The sequence below is a fragment of the Humulus lupulus genome, chromosome 1, assembly GCF_963169125.1.
Source record: "Humulus lupulus chromosome 1, drHumLupu1.1, whole genome shotgun sequence".
NCBI classification, from domain to species: Eukaryota; Viridiplantae; Streptophyta; class Magnoliopsida; order Rosales; family Cannabaceae; genus Humulus; species Humulus lupulus.
In genome coordinates this window covers 166486104-166506715 of record NC_084793.1, presented here as the reverse complement: position 1 = coordinate 166506715, position 20612 = coordinate 166486104, and positions in this window count along the sequence as shown.

Here is a 20612-nt window from a genome sequence, read left to right as displayed (position 1 = left end):
TCCCGGAATTATCTAATAAGGCTTAGGGCCTTGATTAGGGGGTCAGGATGGCAATATATGGAATTATATGTTTATTTGATTGTGATTATGTGGATTATGTGATAATATAACTAGTGTGCATGTTTAGGGGTATTAAATATGCACGTTGACTCGTTTTTTAACAGAAGGCAATTTTGATAATTTGGCCCGTTATGGTCATAATTGTATATATATATATATATATGTGTGTGTGAGACCACATTATTATGTGGGTTTATTTGAGTTACTCGGCATGAGATGATCCTAGGGAGCAAGTTAGCAGGAAAGTCACAACAGGACCCGATACCTGACTCGGGGCGAGTCAATGGGTATTTTGGGTATTTGGCATTTAATTGGGTTATTGGGTAATGGGAATGAATAATTGGGGATATATTTGAAGTTAGTGAGTTTAGGAGGGAATGCTGGGGAATTTGACCATTTTTCCCTCGGGGACGTTTTTGGTACCTTGAGCCTTGGGATTCACTTAAGTGAAACTTAACCTCAGGAAACAAAAAGAAACACTCAAAAATACTCTACTAGCAGACTCACACACTCTCTCTCTCTCACCCTCTTTCTCTCTAAGCTTCCTTAAGCTTTTTTTGGAGAATTAAGAAGGATTTCTTGAAGAATTGTTGGCTGAAGGCTAGGGAATTGAAGGCCTAAACTTGGGGGATTAGTTTTGTTGCAGCTTGAGAGATTAACTTCCAGTTGACGTAAGCTTTGGATCATGTTTTCCATTGAAATGATGTGTTGGTTTGGGTTGTTTTAAGGTGTTCTTGAACTTTATAGCTGAAGATTTGAATTTGGTGTTTTAATGAGTTTTGTAGCTAGGTTCATGTTGGGTTTTGCTGTTGGGAGGATGTTAGAACTCTTATGGTGATTTAATTATGGTTTTGGTGTGAAATTAGGATAATTTATGATGGATTTAGCTATTGGGAAATGGAGAAAATTTGGGTTCACAGGGCCAAGTTGCGGCTCTGTTCTTGAGGGGCCACGACTCAGTTGAACCTAGGGCCCTCGGACGCCTCTGTCTAGGAGGCGCGTCGTGACCCTCTTGGGCAGGTCGTGACCTGCATCCCTTTGGCAGAGGGAGAGGGCCTCGAATAAGAGGGGGCGCGTCGCGACCCTCAAGGTCAGGTGGCGGCCCGCCTAGGTATTTTTTCCCTTGGGGAGTTTTTACTGAAGGGAACCTTTTCAGTAAGGCTCGGGATCGATTCCACTACCCAGTTTAGTGGAATTCGAGGCCCCGAAGGCTAGGACTATGTCCGAAAGCCTCTATTTTCTCGTTATTGACGTAATCCTATATTATGGTTGTGACTAATTATCGCTAGGGGCACAGAACCAGGATCGTGCTCAAGGGTCATCCTTATTTTATGCTATACTCGAACCTGAGGTAAGAAAACTGCGCCCAATACGTATTATATGTTATTAGGGCTTGGCCCGAATATTATCAATTATTCTGATTAGCGCTTGGGTCCCTGAGAACATTTATGTTTAAGCTATTGTTTCACATGTTGATAGATCCTACTTGAATATTCTATTCCTACTTAAGTGTTTCATGTTTGTTGCATGGATTATGTGGTTAGGGCCTGAGGACCCGTTAAATAGGTATGATTAGATTATGACCACGATTTGTTATGTGATTAACATGCATGCATACTCGTTTTTTTGGGATATGTCTATTCATATCTGTTTCTGTTTTGAAGTTTGAATACCTGGATTAGGGCTTGACTTATTAGTGAAGGACGGCAAAAGCGCGCTGCGCGCTGGTCGAAAGACTTAGGCCTAAATCAGCAACGTACTATTACGTTGGCCGACCCTATGGTTATTGGAAAACCAAAGGTGTTGGGCTAGCTCTATGGCTAGTTATTCATAGCTAAGGGCGAGGGCCCCAGGTGACTCTATGGTCACATAGCTAGGGCATAGGCCCCGGGGTTGGCTCTATGGTCAACTGTTCAGGGCAGTGGCGCCAAATTGTTCCAATGTCCATTTGTTTGTAAGTGAATGACTGTATGTGTAGGTTATTACTTCTGGATATGCTTGATAAGAATCTAGGAATCTGTATTTTTTTTTGTTTATGCACATGTAGAGTTTTCTTGCCGAGCGTTGGTTCACAGGTGCTTTCTGGTGCAGGTAAGGGGAAGGGAAAGCTTAACCAGCCATAAGTTGAAGAGCTTTGATGGCGACGTGTACATATGTGGCTGCTCGACCACCACAGCCGAGGATATCTCAGAGGGACAAGGGTTGTAGCCCTGCTTTTGCCGCTTAGATCGGCCGGATGTAATTTTTTATAACCTACACCTCTTTAAGAATTTGGTTGTACTATTTTGGGATCCCACGAATGTATGAAACTTTTTAAATAAAATTCAACGATTCCTTTGACCAAAATTTTTAACCCTAACCCTTGACATTAACCATAGTTACACGTTTTAAGCCAAATGACTTGATCAGCAAGTCTGACATAATTTAAAGTACATAGTGTAATAGTCCTTGATTAAGAGAACGTTACAGAAAGGCTTAGTGCCTTTATTAGCATGCTGGGAAGGCGCGTGGAGTAATTTAGTGTTAATTAATCAAATAAATATATGATTATGTGAATTATATTAGTTATATTACGATATGACTGCTTATGCATGTTTAAGTGCATTAAATGTGCATATAGGCCCATTTTGGTTTAGAAGGGGCATTTTAGTAATTTTGACTCGTGGTGGGTATACTTGAGATTTTATGTGCTTTATGCCTGAGACCACATGATTATGTGGATATATTTTTTATATTTAGCAGGAGTGGATCCTTTTGAGAAAAGTAGCAAAAAACTCACGATGGGAGATTAATACTCGACTCAGTTTGAGCCTAGAGGTATTTTTGTAATTTGATGAGATACCTGTAATTTGTTAGGAGCACCGTGAACCGTTTGAATGTCTTCGAGGTTGGGTTTCCCTCGGACTGCCATGGCACCGCAGCACTTAGCGGGCAGGGCCGTGACATAGAATGAGAAAAATTATGGGTTATCTCTTTCTTAAGGGGAGCGCCGTGACCCTTAGTGGTGGCCGTCGCGTCTCAAAATGCTTGGAATTTTAGTTGGGTCGCGGCACAGGTGTGGAGCGCTGCGGCGCTAAATGGGGATTTTTAAATATGTTGAGTTTGGGTATTGGGAAACTGAATCAAAGGGCTCGGGAACGATTCCACTACTCGGTTTTGTGGAATTTGGGGTCCCAAGGACTAGGGCTCGATCTTAAAGCTCTAAAGTGGTTTAGTTTTTTATGGATATTCATTAAAATGTTGTGACTAGGGTTTTTGCAAGGCTCAGGTGAAAAGGATCATGTTGAGGGTCGACTCGTCTATTTGCTTAGGACTTGAGGTAAGAAAATTGTTATATGCACATAGAGCATATTGGTGGTCATGCACACTAACATAGAATTTTATGTAGATGTGGTTCTTGCATCTGTAGTAGTGCACTTATCTGTGAATGTTGGGTGCAATTGATATTCGGCCATCGTGACTGAACGTGGGGCTGGTTGGCAAGCATGTGTAATGCAAGTTGTCGGTAAGTGTGCGTAACGCAAGCCGTGAAAGTGAGCTTATCTTGAGGGTGTTGTAACGACCCAAAATTACTAATAAGGCTTAAGGGCCTTGATTAGTGTGCCGGGAGGGCATAATTGGAGGTTATGGGAATTAATGGTGAGAAAGCATGTTGATGAGTATCGGACATGCATGCGAGCCCTGTTTGGTTGGTAAGGGCATAATTGTAATTTTGGCCCGTTATGGCATAAATGTGGTTATTTGTGATAAATTGTAGAGACCACATTATTATGTGGATATATGTGTTTGCAGCTTTCGGCACGAGGCGATCCTAGGGAGCAAGTAGCGGGAACGTAACAACGGGACCCAATACTTGACTTGGGATGAGTCAAGGGGGACTTCCGGTGTTAGGTGGTTATTTGGGTTATCAGGTTATGGAAGTAAATAATTGGAGATGAGGTTAGGAAGCCTAGGTGGGAATACCGGGGAATTTTACCATTTTGCCCTTGGGGACGTTTTTGGTACCCCGAGCCTTGGGTTTCACTTAAGTAACTTAAGTAAAATAAACCAAAGGAGAGGAAATAGCTAGAACTTTTCCAACCGACCCTTCCCTCCACACTCAGCTCAACTCTCTTTTTCCCTCTCAAGGAAACCATGGAACCAAGGGAACACTTGGTTGGAAACTCAAGAATTTGAGCTGGAGTTGTGGGGAGGATTTCTGTAGCAATCTGAAGGTTCAGACCAGGAGTTTAGGTGAGTATTGAATTGTGGTTTAGCTGACTTAATTCTATAGTTTTGGCTAGGTTCTAAGATTTTTTTGGATTTTGATATTGAAGATTGAACTGGGGCTAAGGCCTGGGAATTAACTTAGCAACTAGTTGGTGGGCTTGCTCTTTAGCAAAGGTAAGCTTTTCATAATAGTTTAGCATCTGAATTCTGGGATTTCTTGTTGTTCTAAGAGGTTTTGAGTTTTGGGGTTTCAAAGATTGAGTTGTTGTACTGATGAGTTTCTAGACTAAGTTTCTATTGGGTTATGTTGTTGAAATCATGTTAGAATGTTGGGATAATTGGATTATGTTATTGGGATGGTTGTGGGTGGTTTTGAGAGAGATTTGAGTGTCAACAATGGTGGTTTTTCTGGGTTCAAAGGGGTCAGGTCGCGGCATAGTTCTTGATGAGTTGCGGCCCTTTGAAGCTAAGGGATGCTGGAGAAGGAGGGCGGCCTGCGCCATGGGGCATGTAAGGCCGAGGCCCGTGTCTATTTCTAGGCGAGGTTGAGCTATGTTTGGGGCCATGCCGCGGCATGGGGAGGCTTTAGTTGTGGCCCTTATGGATATTTGCGTTTTTGGGTTTTAAGGCATGGAAACTTAACCAAGGGTGCTCAGGATCGATCCCACTAATATGTTTGGTGGAATTCGAGGTGCCGGAGGCTAGAACTTTATCCAGAAACAATTATACAATTATTGATGGAATCCTTTACCATGGTTGTGACTAGGTGTAAGCTTGGGCTCGGGCCAGGATCGTGCTCAGGGGTCGTCTTTCCTAATTAAAGCACTTGGAATTAGAGGTAAGAAAACTGCACCTGTATATGTGGATAGGATGGGACTAAGTGCTCCCTATATTTGCATGCATTGTTATATGATAGTGATAAACCATGTGAATATGTTGGGACTAAGAGTTCCCTATAATTGTATGAATGTCATGGGGTGATATTATGCCGCTGGGACATGTGATAAACGGCCTAAGGGCGCCAAAATCAATACTTGCGCACAGGGCGCGGCTTGACCACTGGTAGCTGACGACAGCTTAATAATCACTGAGCTCGGTTAAGCTTGCCAGAGTCAGTGGGTATAACACTGGGCTTGGCCTAAGTGAGCCATAGACAGTGGATTATATAGAGGGTGCGGCCTACGGGCGTTAACCCTAGTTGTTGCTTGACATGTATTCTGTTGTTAATTGATGTGTATGATGTGCCCAGTATCTTGAACCAGATCATTGGTTATTGACCGATGTGCTGCCTTGAATGTATGCTATGGCTTTCTGGGTAATTGATTAATGTCTTGTAAATCATTTGATAATGCTCTATGAGTTACTTAGTTGTTAATACTAGTTGTGTTATGATGTTATGTTTTCTTGCTGGGCCTCGGCTCACGGGTGCTACGTGGTGTAGGTAAAGGCAAGGGTAAAATGAGTTGACCATGAGTTGGAGAGGTCTTGGGGCGACGTGTACATTGTTAGCTGCTCGGCTGCCACGGTCGACGGATTGTACAAGAACGAAAACCTACAACGTATATTTTTCCATTAGAGTGGCTTGGTTATTTATATGATCTGGAAATTCTGTAATTATGTTATTTAAACCTTGATTTGGGATCCCCTGTACCAAACATGTATTTTAATGAGAATTATTCGTTTATAACCAAAATCTTTTCAACTTAACCTGTTTGTTTCGTTAGATTCACATTTTTATTTAAATGACTTGATTAGCAAGTCTTGCACTATTTCAAAAACACAGTGTAACGGTCTTGGTTATCTAGGGCGTTACAACTTGGTATCATAGCGTCCTAGGTTTAAGGGTTCCTGGAGATAGGCTGGACATGTACACTCGCCGCTAAAGATAAGCTCGACTCAGGGTTCTATAATTGAATATATGAGACTATATGTTTAAGTTATGATTGAAATATGAATGTATTATGTTGTATGACTATAGGGAGCATGAGAACTGATAGGGCCTGGCCCTTGACTATTGTATGATGAGATTGAGGTGTGCTGATTAGCATTGCTATTGCATGTGAATGAATATTTGGATAATGGTTTGCATATCGATTGTATGTGGTTGACTGCCTGAATTGAATTTATATGTTATGCTTGTTTATTGGCTTGTAGGAAGCATGATAGAATGTGAATATACATGGTAGTAATAAATTTGGTAGCTAAGTGCGTAGAATTGTGGATTATGCTTTATGTGTGCATGAATACTGTGGTTATTTGGACCTGGATGTGGCTTGGTTCGGAGTGTGAACCTCAGGGCTTAGGAGTTTAGTCAGCAGTGGCGTATGAACTAAGATTTTTTGCATCCAGAATGGTTAAGTAGACCTGGCATTTTATTACAAGAGGGTTGCAGATGATAGTTGGGGTTGGAACCCCCATCTGTCACTAAAAGTCGCAGAGACATTTGCTAGCATGTGAGTAAACGGTGTTGGTTTAATATAAGGATACAAGCAGATAAAGAGTATTAAATGGAAGGCCTAAAAGGCGTTGTCCTCTGGTTTGAGGAGGAAAGTTTGGGTTTGTCTAAGAATATGTTAGTGGATGGGCAAAACTTCCTTGGGTATATGAAGATGAGAGGTCATAAATAAGAAGTTGCGCTAAGTACTTGTGGCAGAATGATGCCAGGAAATGTTATTCAGACCGAGATATTGACATGATGGGTTGGAAAGAACCCAGATGGTGATTTGATAAAAGAGGTTATAAAGGCATAGTCTGAGCTGCGGAGACTATTAGGCTTCTAAGCTTGATTTAGAATGATAAGGTAAGAACAGTGTATGTCAGTGAGTTTTGTGAGTTGGGTAATTCGGTTTGGAAATTGATATAGGTGGGTGTAGCAAGAGTGGATGACCCATATAAGGATTAAACTCTGGAATGATCCTGGGTGTAGGGCCGCTCCAATGTATAAGATCTTCATCTGTATTTTGACATCAGAGAGGGCCATGTTATTTGAGATCTGGGAAATGAGGTATAGAGCATGAATGTCGTAGGGCAAGAGATGCAAAAGACGGTACTTCCAGTGGTAAAATGCAGTAAGGACAGATTCTCGGTTATCGAGGTAAAAGAACCCCAAGTAGTGCTATGGCACCTAGTTTTTTATAGGAAGGGGTCTGATTGTGAAGGAGTCGTCAGGATGGTGATGGGAACCAGTGAGGTTGTTTGGCATGCACCTAAGGCAGAGGACGTCACCTGGAAGGATGTCCAGTGAGGGCACTACTTCTACACGAAAGATTTGATATGTTAGGATGGATTTTCCATGGTTAGGGAAATGGAAGACTGGAATGCCTTGTTACATTCGAAGCTTGAGGCTGGTTCCTCGAAGATGATTAGTTAACTGGATAGTTCATGTTTCTAGTTATGTAACGAGCTGGAAGAGTTCAGTGTTGAGAATGTCCCAAGAGTGATTCAGACATAGAGAATATGCCTCAAGGGTACTGTGCGAGAGGCTGAAGAAATTAGTATTTGTTGGGGGAGGAATTAGAAACCTCTGGCAGAGGAATTGGGATACTAGTAATCGAGAGGTTCGTGGTGAGATCAATAGAGCTTGTCATATGGAAGCCTCGACATGAAATAGAGTGAGAATGAATCTGTTAAGAGACAACCATGGGTTATAGGGGATATCATTTGGAGTACTTCAATTGGACTGAATGGAAACTAAGCTGACCAGTTGGGAATTTAGACGGGTATACAAGGAAAGATTGGGTGTGCCTCAGGGTTGGGCTACATGTAGGTTCGGTATCAGGAACATTGTGGAAGATGGTACTAGTTTGACAGAAAGAATTACTGAAGCAGTCGAAGAAGTTTGACTTCGGATCTGACATAGCATCATATTGTGGGAATTTTCGGCATCATCGGTTAAGGATGAAGAGTTTTAAATGCCCGGTTATAAGACAGGACCATGTCCCCAGGAATTGATCTATGATCTGGTTATTATCAGCTAGAGATCAAAGAAAGTGACGTTTCAGGAATTGCTACTTGTACCGAGAAGGGTGTGATGAATTGGTAACAAAGGTTCTTAACTGGTTCAAGCTTCACCAACATAGGTAAGTTCTTCAAGCAGAAAATATAAGAACGGTATGGACAAGTCTCCTTCAGATTTACGGGCGGTATGTTGGATTACTCTTCAGTCAGAAGTGGGAGGCGAGTGACTATTGCGCTAATGATATTAGTACTAAGGAAACAGGGTCATAGGTCAGGCTCCATGAAGTGTCAGTTTGGTCTCGCCAGGAGTATTCAGAATTGTGCTACGAGAAGGGAAGTTACAAGAAGAGGGGACAGGTATGAAAAGATTTGATTTGAAGCCACAAAGAAGCTATTGAAGAACGTCCAAAGGACAGGAAGCACAACAAGACTAGCAAGCGCGTCATCTACCGCATAAGTATCTTCGTAGACAGCTACACCAGAGATTAGAGGAGCAGTCAAACTTGAAGTTAGACTGAGTGGATAGTGTCAGATCAGAAGTTCAGAAGACAGGGTAAGAATCGATTAGCACTTGGTGATGCAGGGATATGCGTGTTACGGTTGGATGTGAAAGGGTAGCACAAAAGACCTAACTTTTGATAAAGGTATGAAACTGTGAGGTGTACATCACAGAATTGGGGCGCCCAGACTTAGGCTGACTTGAGGATGAATCAAGCCTCGCGGGAGGTAAGATGGGAACATGGTCGATATACCTGAAGCGATAGGTATGTAGTATATGCATAGAGTAAGGTGATGAGTGTTTGGTCATTTGTAAGAAGATAACGTTGAGACCAAGATTTAGTGAAATGTAATTGATGGGTGGTTGGTGTTGGAAATCCTCGACTTTATGAGGGGAAGATTTGATTGGAGGTAGATCTCTTACTTGGGAGGTGTGTGTCAATTAAAAAGAACGTCATGGATTATAATGGACTGTACAAGGTAATGATTGAGTTAATATATCCTCAGTGTGTGGTGATGGACGGGTACATATTCCTTTGGGCAATGGAATCCAAAGTGAGGGTTAGGTGGAAACAAGGAAGAATCTTGTCAAGGTATTATAAGTTAGGGTATCAGGATCGGATGAACGATCCGATGAAAATTTGGCGTGGAGATGAGAATCCTAAATGGATATCGTTCCACCTCCTAGGGTATGTTGTACCGGGAAGTTTGAACGGGTGACAGAGTCTAGTAAAGCTCGAGTGTTGAAAGGTAAAGTGATATGATGATGGATCATAGGAATGGACCACATTAGATTTGAAGTAAGGTGATTGGACAGAGAAAATTGTAACTCAGCTGAATGAGTTAGCGTAATTTGGTTCGTATGAACTAGTAATGGGGCAGAGCATTGCTAACGCTAAATTAAGACCCTATAGTTTTCCAAGTTTTGGAAAGGGACCAGAGAGTAAAGAGAACAGAGTGGGAATCTGGAATTACTGATGGATTGTAGATAGGATAGCAATCTGAGGGCTTAACAGTTATGTTAAGGGATTAGGCGTTGAATATGTAAACATTTGGGATATTAAGGAAAGTGTACTCTTTGATGAGACAGTCACGGTAGTGGATGCTGGAGTACAGCTAAGGTGACACGGCATAGGATGTGGTAAGATAAAAAAAAACAAGGAGTATTATGCAAGGTAGAGAAGTGGAAGATAGTGGATACTGCGATGCAGTATTAGTTAAGGGGAAAAACCAAGTGGTCGTTGGAATTCTAAAGGCAGGAGTGCCTGCCTATCTAAAAGGACATAGGAGCTTGTAAATTGTTAACTTTGGAATATAAAGTTCCAGGATGAGAGATTGGTATCTCTCCAAGTAAGTGCAGACAAGGAAAAGTATGTTATTCTGGGAAATAAAGGGGAGTTATGACTCCCAATTCAACAGGAATTTTGAGGTTGTACCAAAGGTTAGGCCGAGGGCCTATAAGCTGATTCCACCCTGGTAGGGGTGACGACTCATAAGTATTTCTGGTATCGAGAATAAATTAATGAAGCGATTGTTGTGAACTAAACAAACTCTAGACTTTCTGCAGATCTAATGTGCAAGCAGAAGTTAATGACAATATAGTTATCAGACAAGATCTTGTGGAACAAGATTGTTACTCGAGTTGAGTGTTATCAGAGATCAAGAGCAAAGGCGATGGACCTTGGGAATTATAGTCAGAGGTGTGAGGTTTACTGTCTGATGTGTTCGAGTAAATTTTGAGGACGAAATTATTATAAGGAGGGGATAGTTGTAACGACCCAAAATTACTAATAAGGCTTAAGGGCCTTGATTAGTGTGCCAGGAGGGCATAATTGGAGGTTATAGGAATTAATGGTGAGAAGGCATGTTTATGAGTATCGGATAAGCATGTGGGCCCTGTTTGGGTGGTAAGGGCATAATTGTAATTTTGGCCCGTTAGGGCATAAATGTGGTTATTTGTGAAAAACTGTTGAGACCACATTATTATGTGGATATATATGTTTGCAGCTTTCGGCACGAGGCGATCCTAGGGAACAAGTAGCGGGAAAGTCACAACGGGACCCAATACTAGACTTGGGATGAGTCAAGGGGGACTTCCGGTGTTAGGTGGTTATTTGGGTTATCAGGTTATGGAAATAAATAATTGGAGATATATTTGAGGTTAGGAAGCCTAGGTGGGAATACCGGGGAATTTTACCATTTTTCCCTCGGGGACGTTTTTGGTACCCCGAGCCTTGGGTTTAACTTAAGTAAAATAAAACAAAGGAGAGGAAATAGCTAGAACTTTGCCAACCGACCCTTCCCTCCACACTTAGCTCAACTCTCCTTTTCTCTCTCAAGGAAACCATGAAACAAGGGAAGACTTGGTTGGAAACTCAAGAATTTGAGCTGGAGTTGTGGGGAGGATTTCTGTAGCAATCTGAAGGTTCATACCAGGAGTTTAGGTGAGTATTGAATTGTGGTTTAGCTGACTTAATTCTATAGTTTTGGCTAGGTTCTAAGATTTTTTGGATTTTGATATTGAAGATTGAACTGGGGCTAAGGCCTGGGAATTAACTCAGCAACTAGTTGGTGGGCTTGCTCTTTAGCAAAGGTAAGCTGTTCATAATAGTTTAGCATCTGAATTCTGGGATTTCTTGTTGTTCTAAGAGGTTTTGAGTTTTTGGGTTTCAAAGATTGAGTTGTTGTTTTGATGAGTTTCTAGACTAAGTTTCTATTGGGTTATGTTGTTGAAATCATGTTAGAATGTTGGGATAACTGGATTATGTTATTGGGATGGCTGTGGGTGGTTTGAGAGAGATTTGAGTGTCAAAAATGGTGGTTTTTCTGGGTTCAAAGGGGTCAGGTCGCGGCATAGTTCTTGATGAGTCGCGGCCCTTTGAAGCTGAGGGATGCTGGAGAAGGAGGGCGGGCCGCGGCATGGGGCATGTAAGGTCGCAGCCCGTGTCTATTTCTGGGCGAGGTTGAGCTCTGTTTGGGGCCATGTCGCGGCATGGGGATGCTTAAGCCGCGACCCTTATGGATATTTGCGTATTTGGGTTTTAAGGCATGGGAACTTAACCAAAGGTGCTCGGAATCGATCCCACTACCGTGTTTGGTTGAATTCGAGGTCCCGGAGTCTAGATCTTTATCCGAAAACCCTTATACAATACCATGGTTGTGACTAGGTGTAAGCTTGGGCTCGGGCCAGGATCGTGCTCGGGGGTCGTCTTTCCTAATTAAAGCACTTGGAATTAGAGGTAAGAAAACTGCACCTGTATATGTGGATAGGATGGGACTAAGTGCTCCCTATATTTGCATGCATTGTTATATGATAGTGATAAACCATGTGAATATGTTGGGACTAAGAGTTCCCTATAATTATAAGAATGTCATGGGGTGGTATTATGCCGCTTGGACATGTGATAAACGGCCTAAGGGCGCCAAAATCAATACTTGCGCACAGGGCGCGGCTCGACCACTGGTAGCTGACGATAGATTAATAATCACTGAGCTCGGTTAAGTTGGCCGGAGTTAGTGGGTATAACACTGGGCTTGGCCTAAGTGAGCCATAGACAGTGGATTAAATAGAGGGTGCGGCCTACGGGTGTTAACCCTAGTTATTGCTTGACATGTATTCTGTTGTTAATTGATGTGTATGATGTGCTCAGTATCTGGAACTAGATCATTGGTTATTGACCGATGTGCTTCCTTGAATGTATGATATGGCTTGCTGGGTAATTGATTAATGTCTTGTAAATCATTTGATTATGCTCTGTGAGTTATTTAGCTATTAATACTAGTTGTGTTATGATGTTATGTTTATTTGCTGGGCCTCAGCTCACGGGTGTTACGTGGTGTAGGTAAAGGCAAGGGTAAAATGAGTTGATCATGAGTTGGAGAGCTCTGGGGGCAAGGTGTACATTGTTAGCAGCTCGGCTGCTACAGTCGAGGGATTGCACAGGAACAGAAACATAAAATGTGTATTTTGCCATTAGAGTGGCTTGGTTATTTATAAGATCTGGAAATTCTGTAATTATGTTATTTAAACCTTGATTTGGGATCCCATGTACCAAACATGTATTTTAATGAGAATTATTCATTTATAACCAAAATCTTTTAAACCTAACCTGTTTGTGTCGTTAGATTTACATTTTTATTTAAATGACTTGATTAGCAAGTCTTGCACTATTTTATACACATGGTGTAACGGTCTTGGTTATCGAGGGCGTTACAGGTGTGGTCCCCACTCGCTCGACAAGGTTGTTTTTTATAGGCCATGTAAATGATGCATACAATTGAAATAAATATACTTGAAATTGTGAAACGTGTTTTTGATCTATATGATTGGAATGAATGCAATTATCGTTTGTGAAGCATATGTTTATTTCTTATGAATAATTGGATAATTAATTGTAGAGTCCAAAAAATTTACTTAGCTAGTTAGATAGTAGTAGTAGTAGTAGTAGTAGTAGTAGTAGTAGTAGTAGTAGTAGTAGTAGTAGTAGTAGTAGTAGTAGTAATAGCTAGTAATAGTTGTAGTATGTTTATTACTGTGGATTTTGGTTCAAGACGCAACTTAGTTGAACACTCGTAGCAACACTTATAGATTTTATAAGTTTAACCTATAGTTTAAGAATATTAATTATAACGTAAGGTTTGATTAATATAGTTGATTATGAAGATGATATTTATTATACTATAAGGTTTAGATAGACCCAATAAGAAAATGACACTTGTCGTGTGCATGTTTATTAAGAAATTAAGTATTATTGAGGAATAGTTTTATAAGAGGAATATTTGAAAACCCCAGAGTCTGCCAGTAGCTTTGAAATCGTTATAGGACTCAGTCAAAGTTGTTTTCTCAAATAAAATTAGGCTGAAAAAGTGCAATTACATGTATAATATTTCAGCGTATGCCGATATATCGCAACTCTAGGGGGGATATATCGCCACTAGGGGAATACAAAAAATACGTAACTTCGCACGAACACTTCGACGAGCCTCGGGAATATAAGCCCAGGCGATATATCGCCTACCATGGGTGATATATCGGCTCTAGGGCAAGGTTTTTGAATAATTTTGAAACCGAGCTCAATTCAACCCATAACCTCTTAGCTAGCCTCAGAATCTTTTTGACCGAGTTTCAAGCCTCTGTTGAACGATTATTCAAATGTTTTTCAATTAAATGGTTAGTATTTTATTCAAGCTAAAAATAAGATCTTTTCATTCTTGAACTCTATAAATAGGACCTAGTACCCAGCCATTTCTTTCATTCTTCAAGCTAAGTTTAGAACCTTCAAGTAGCTAGGTTCACTTTAGAGTGTTAAACACTTGGGTAGGGGTTATAAGCTTTATCATTTTAAGCTTATTAAACACTTGGGAAGTAAGGCTAATAGTGTGTTTTTCGATATCGAGGTGTAGTTCGGTTATAGTGCATTCAAAGTTATTCCTATTCCTAGTTCATTTCTGTATGTTTCATTAGTTTTTATGGTTTTTCTCTACTCAAATCCTAACTCGCCGTTTTCCATTCTTGGTTAGGCATCTAGGTTCTTTGTGTTAGGAAAAAATAGATTGCCTCAATGGAAATAGGTAAGAATATTACAACTCTAGGCAATATATTACAAATAAATATTGATTGATTAAATAAAGTTACAACTCTATAACTGAAAATTACAAATAAACAAAGAAGATGATGAAGAAGAAGAGAATAGTGAGAATACAACTCTAAGCAAAAGAGTACAAGTAAAGCAAAGGTGTTTGAAACAAAATAGAAGATTACAACTCTTAAACAAAATATACAAGTAAATAGAACAAGAGAATAAAATGAAAAGCAATAGAATAAAATGAAGAACAGAAACACAAGTAAACTCTCACTTACACAACCTAAATGAAGAGGGTTGGAGATCACCAACTTGAACAAGGTTTAAAACCTTTTTCCAAAAGCTTATTTCCCCCTAACTCAAGCACTAAGGGATCTCTCTCAGATTTTGGAAATGCTTTCTGGAATTATCAAGCCTCAAGGTGTTTCTAGCCAAGTACTCTAATGGATATAAAATGTTGAATCTTTCAAGTGAGCTATAGACTCCTATTTATAGAGTTTAGAGACACCCTTTGAATTTCAAATTCCACCAACCCCATGGTTGTTACCAATGTTTAATTTGATTAATATGGAATTAAAAATGAGATTTGGGAGTTATTTGGGTTTTTTGAGCCGTTCAACAAAGATTGAAAAAACTGAAAAAATGGTTAGTTTTGGCCTGTGGCTGCGGCCAGAGACATTTAGTGGCCACAGCCACTACTCTCTGTCCCACAGGCCGCGACCACTGACCATTTTCAGCACTTAAAAATGTGCTATTTTTCCAAACGGTTCCAAACCCTCCCAAATGATTTTGTAACCCCAAAAACACATTATTGGGGTTAAAATCATATCTCTAACAGCCATTTCACATATGGCTTTATGAAATTCATCTCAATATTGTGTAATACCAAATTTACACAATAAAAGGTAATATTTGGAAGTTACAAATTTGTAACACAAAATATGTTACATTATTTGGATATATCTCATATATCTAAATATTGTAACTCTCTATTATATGTTACAACATGTGTCACTCTTTGTCACATTTATTTAATCTAAAACATTATATTATAATAATACATTATATTATAAAATAATATAACATTCCCCCACAAGATTAAATAGTTATCTATTGTAACACTTATTTAATCAATCATTATATTTTCAAATATAACATTATCCCCCACTTGATTAAATAAGAACTTTCTCTTATAGGAGTCATTGCATTAGTGCATAAAGCAAAGTATCACTACTACAATCTGGACATCAGTCATCGACCATGAGAGGTCGGTTCTGCTTAAACTGACTTACCATGTCTTACACCAGATGTCGGTTTTCCACCGACGTACCATGTCTTACACTAGATGTCAGTTTGGCGCCAACTGACCTACCAAGTTTTTACATCATAAGTCACTGCATGGGAAGTCAGTTCCCAACTGACTTATGAACATTCAGATGTCAGTTTTTAACCGACTTATCATGTAATTTTTGTAGTAGTGTGTTTTTCAACTTTAACTTTACTATAGTGTAATTATCACAAAATTTGTCGAAAAATTTGGTTGCACTAGGCATTGAACCATCTTTTCATGATAACAAATCGATGATAACACACACACCTTTGCGATGTTCACTTGAGACCTCTATGTCTCGCTTTGCACTGTTAATGGCCATGTGCACTTTCCATTCATGGACGTCCTTGAGAATACTCCCAATTCTCATGAGAGGCGGCACCACCCCTAGGTCCATATAGGTAGAATTCTTACAGTATTTTGTTACCAAAAATACTTGTCTTCACAAGACTAAATTCTATTAAAGAACCTTTCGGTTTTAACCCTCAACTTGGTAGCACGCAAGTACTCAATATCTCAGATGGGACTTGTTTTGAGTACAACTAATATTCACTTGATTAATTTGTTGTTACCTATTGAACCTAACACTAGTTGAATAACTAGTGTTAAGATAGGTTACCATCAATCGTGAATCTCTTTAGGGAGTTTAAGTCCCATCCCTCGAGATGATGCAGCCACTAAATCCCTCGTTAGTGGCTTAGTGAAAGAATTCGCCAGATTTTCACTTGTTCTCACATAGGATATTGAGATAACTCCTCTTTGAATCAATTCTCTTACATATCTATGTCTTAGACTAATATGTCTAGACTTCCCATTATACACTCCGATGTATACTCTAGCCAATGTCGCTTGGCTATCACAATGTATCCATATAGTAGATACATTCTCTTTGATTAGGGGAATCTCTATCAACATATCCCTTAACCATTCGGCCTCTTTGCCGGTAGCAGCTAGAGCTATGAACTCTGCTTCGATAGTGGAATGAGATATACAAGTTTGTTTCTTGGAATCCCAAGAAATTGCACCACCACCAAGTGTAAATACCCAACCAGTTGTGGACAAGTTGTCCCCAAGATTTGATATCCAACTTGCATTTGTATATCCTTCTAAAATTGAAGGAAATTTGGAGTAGTGAAGGCTTAGTCCTTTGGTTTTCTTGAGATAACCTAGGACTCGTCCAATTGCCTTCCAGTGATCCACACTTGGATTACTTGTAAACCTACTAAGTTTACTTACCGCAAATGCTATATCAGGTCTAGTACATTGGGCAGCATAAATTAGACTCCCTATAGCACTAGCGTACTCCAATTGAGCCACCGCTCTTCCTTCATTCTTCTCTAGTTTTACACTATGATCGAATGGAGTATTGGCATCTTTAACCTTGAGATGGTTAAATTTGTTCAATACTTTCTCAACATAGTGAGCTTGCCCTAACGCAAAACCCCCACTATGTTTCTTTACATTGATACCAAGTATGGTGTCAACTTCTCCAAGATCTTTCATCTTGAAGGTTGATGATAGAAACCTCTTTGTTTCTTCTATCCCTTTCATGCTATTACTTAGAATAAGCATGTCACCCACATATAAGCAAACAATGATCACATATCCCTTACAAGTTTTGTAATATAAACACTTGTCTCCATTGTTATGTCTAAACCCATTAGACATGATGGCTTGATCAAATTTCTCATGCCATTGCTTAGGAGTTTGTTTCAATCCATATAAGGATTTTACAAGTCTACATACTTTATGTTCATATTTTGGTAGGACAAACCCTTCGAGTTGTTCCATATAGCCATCCTCATTGAGGTGACCATTAAGGAATGCCGTTTTGACATCCATTTGATGAACATACAAGTTATGTATAGAAGCTAATGCGAACAAAATTCATATAGAAGTTGTTCTTGTAACAGGCGCATAGGTATCGAAATAATCGATACCCTCCTTTTGCCTAAACCCTTTAGCTACTAATCTAGCTTTAAAGGTTTGAATAGTGCCGTCAGTGTGGTATTTTCTCCTAAATACCCACTTACACCCAATTAGCTTAGACCCCGGTGGGAGGTCTACCAATTCCCAAGTGTTGTTGGAAAGAATGGAATTCATCTCATCATTGATGGCTTCTTTCCAAAATGCACTATCTCTCGATTGCATAGCTTCTCTATAAGTCTTAGGATCATCCTCAACGAGAAGTACAATAGGAATTTTCCTAATAACTTCCTCTCTATTTCCTTCTACCATGTAGAATGAAATTCGTTGAGAATCTATCTCATCCACTACTAGACTTTTATGATTTTTAAGCCTTTGACTTCTTCTAGGTTCAAAGGGTTGCTTTACATCCTTTTAAGAATTCTCCTCTTGAGAATCAACTTTGGATGTAGAATCTTGAGAATTTTTCTCATATAACAAATTCTCCTTTAGAGATGTTGAAGCTTGAGAATTGTTGTCACATAACATATTCTCAAAAAATTCAACTTCTCTAGATTCAATCACAATATTAGACTCTAAGTCCAATAGCCTATAAGCTTTACTATTGTTGGCATAACCAACAAAAGCACACTTTATGGCTCTTGAACCTAACTTTGTTCCATTAAGTTCGTTTTTCTTGCAATATGCAAGACACCCCCACACTTTGAAGTACCCTATGTTGGGTTTTCTTCCTTTCCATAACTCATATGGAGATATCTCATTTTTCTTCATCGGTATTCGATTAAGAATGTGACAAGCGGTTAAAAGCGCTTCACCCCATAAGTTGAAGTTCAACTTAGAAAACACCAACATAGAATTTATCATCTCTAGATAAGTCCTATTTTTCCTTTCGACAAAACCATTCTATTGTGGTGTATAAGGTACAGTGCACTCATGAATTATACCATTTTCTTCACAAAATGTATTGAATTCATTAGAGAAGTACTCTCCTCCTCTATAACTTCTTAACACCTTAATATTTTTATTTAGTTGATTTTCAACTTCTAATTTATACAATTTAAAAGCATCAAAAGTTTCATCTTTATGCTTTAAAAGAAACACATCGGTATATCTACTAAAATCATCTATAAAAGTAAGAAAATACATTTTACCACCTCTAGTTAATATACCATTTAATTCACAAAGATCACTATGGATTAAATCTAGTAAATTAGATGATCTTTCTGCACTAGGAAATGGTTTCTTAATCATTTTTTCCTTAACACATGTTTCACATTTACCATAGTTTTTAATATTGCATGCAATCACACCACATTTAACTACTATTTTCATGGTTGAAAAACCTATATGCGATAGTCTTCCTCTTCCTTCTTTTCTCCACCTCCTCGGGAGTGTCCTTGTCGAATGGCGTTGGGAGAGGTTCTAGAAAGGATTATAGAATGTAGGAGATTTTGAGAGTGGTCAAAAGGAATCTCACCTTGTCTTGCCACCTAGTGAAATTGGACCCATCAAACCTATCCAACCTCACTAGGTCTTGATTCATGATTTTGATGGTCTCACCTTCCATTGAAACAAACAATGGTAAGCTTTTGAATGTTAGGAAAAAATAGATTGCCTCAATGGAAATAGGTAAGAATATTACAACTCTAGGCAATATATTACAAATAAATATTGATTGATTACATAAAGTTACAACTCTATAACTGAAAATTACAAATAAACAAAGAAGAGGAAGAAGATGATGAAGAAGAAGAGAATAGTGAGAATACAACTCTAAGCAAAAGATTACAAGTAAAGCAAAGGTGTTTGAAACAAAATAGAAGATTACAACTCTTAAACAAAATATACAAGTAAATAGAACAAGAGAATAAAATGAAAAGCAATAGAATAAAATGAAGAACAGAAACACAAGTAAACTCTCACTTACACAACCTAAGTGAAGAGGGTTGGGGATCACCAACTTGAACAAGGTTTAAAACCTTTGTCCAAAAGCTTATTTCCCCTTAACTCAAGCACTAAGGGATCTCTCTTAGATTTTGGAAATGTTTTCTGGAATTATCAAGCCTCAAGGTGTTTCTAGCCAAGTGCTCTAATGGATAGAAAATGTTGTATCTTTCAAGTGAGCTATAGGCTCCTATTTATAGAGTTTAGAGACACCCTTTGAATTTCAAATTCCACTAACCCCCATGGTTGTTACCAATGTTTAATTTCTATTAATATGGAATTAGAAATGAGATTTGGGAGTTATTTGGGTTTTTTGAGCCATTCAACAAAGATTGAAAAAACTGAAAAAATGGTCAATTTTGGCCTATGGCCGCGGCTAGAGACATTTAGTGGCCGCGGCCACTACTCTCTGTCCCACAGGCCGCGGCCACTAACCATTTTCAGCACTTAAAAATGTTCTGTTTTTCCAAACGGTTCCAAACCCTCCCAAATGATTTTGTAACCCCCAAAACACATTATTGGGGTTAAAATCATATCTCTAACAGCCATTTCACATATGGCTTTATGAAATTCATCTCAATATTGTGTAACACCAAATTTACACAATAAAGGGTAATATTTGGAAGTTACAAATTTGTAACACCAAATATGTTACATTATTTGGATATATCCCATATATCTAAATATTGTAATTTTGTATTATATGTTACAATATGTGACACTCTTTGTCACATTTATTTAATCTAAAACATTATATTATAATATAATATAATATTACATTATATTATAAAATAATATAACACTTTGAACTTGAGGTTTCTTGTCGGTAAGTATCTTCTCGGTGGTTTAGTTCATTCCTTTTCATCTTTGTTTTTTTCTTTTAGAAATACTCATCTTCTCGTTAATGGTTTTTAGGAGTGTTCCAAAATCCCATTCTTGTTCTCACATCCCGGTATTTGGTGAGGAAAATAAGATAGTTATTGTATGCTTATATGATTATGCTATAATATATTTTTATATGTTCTAATATATATATATATGTTTTGGGGCTTATATTTGCTTAAATAGCAAACCCCAATACTTTTATGTTTTTGGGGCTTATAGTT